Here is a 1,429-nt window from a genome sequence, read left to right as displayed (position 1 = left end):
AGGGACAATTCAAGTACTTAAGTTGGGGGGAGTGTGTATAACATTTTGAAAGAATGAAAATTTTGCTGTATTTTAAAACGTTCTGCTGTTTCTGCCTTATTTTAATTTTTTTAGTGTGTTTATTTTTATTTTTTAGTGTACTTACTAGTTAAACTTATTTTTTAGCGTGTTTATTTTTTTTTTTCTTTTGGAAGATTTATTTAATAAGTGAATTTGTTGAAACTAAACAAAGTAAATAAACACAAACTTGGCTTAAACACTTTTCAAGATCAATGACTTTGTATATTACAAGCTTCGATGAGCAAAATGAGACAAGAAAATGAAAATTTTGTGAATAATTCATGAAAATCAAGCTCCTAAAAAGTGTGTTATTTGGTTCACCATTTAACAAAATAAATTCATGAAATTCTGAATGGATTTATTAATGGATGTTTGGTGTGATAAAATGTGTTCTAAAGTTCCATAAATTCTGTTTGGACTTCGATTTTATCAATCGGATTTGAAATATGATTGAAAGTTTTTTCTAAACATCGATTTGCATGAAAAAGCATGTTGTTTGGTTGGAATTCTCTCAATCAAAATTAACTCATGAACGTAGTGTCTTAGGAAATTATAAATTCATGTGAATTGTTAGACTAACCTCAAAGAAAAAGAGAATTGCAAGTTCGAAATGATTTACAGGAAAACAAGTCCAAACAAACAAACAAAAATGAGGAGTTGATGGCACCACTATCTAGGAGAGGATAGTGAAAACTAGGAGAATGAAATTATGTGTTCTCCTAAAAACGGTGGTTAGTTTTAATTTTACTTTTCATTATTTCAAAATATTATACAAACTTCCTCAAAATATTTTTTTGACTTAAGGACAAGTCAAGTACTTAAGTTGGGGGGAGTGTGTATAACATTTTGAAAGAATGAAAATTTTGCTGTATTTTAAAACGTTCTGCTGTTTCTGCTTTATTTTAATTTTTTTAGTGTGTTTATTTTTATTTTTATTTTTTTTAGTGTACTTACTTGTTAAACTTATTTTTTAGTGTGTTTATTTTTTTTTTGTTTTGAAATATTTATTTAATAAGTGAATATGTTGAAACTAAACAAAGTAAATAAACACAAACTTGGCTTAAACATTTTTCAAGATCAATGACTTTGTATATTACAAGCTTCGATGAGCAAAATGAGACAAGAAAATGAAAATTTTGTGAATAATTCTTGAAAATCAAGCTCCTAAAAAGTGTGTTATTTGGTTCACCATTTAACAAAATAAATTCATGAAATTCTGAATGGATTTATTAATGGATGTTTGGTGTGATAAAATGTGTTCTAAAGTTCCATAAATTCTGTTTGGACTTCGATTTTATCAATCGGATTTGAAATATGATTGAAAGTTTTTTCTAAACATCGATTTGCATGAAAAAGCATGTTGTTTGGT

This window comes from Lupinus angustifolius, chromosome LG16, assembly GCF_001865875.1.
Source record: "Lupinus angustifolius cultivar Tanjil chromosome LG16, LupAngTanjil_v1.0, whole genome shotgun sequence".
Classification (NCBI taxonomy): domain Eukaryota; kingdom Viridiplantae; phylum Streptophyta; class Magnoliopsida; order Fabales; family Fabaceae; genus Lupinus; species Lupinus angustifolius.
This window is presented reverse-complemented; position numbering follows the sequence as displayed.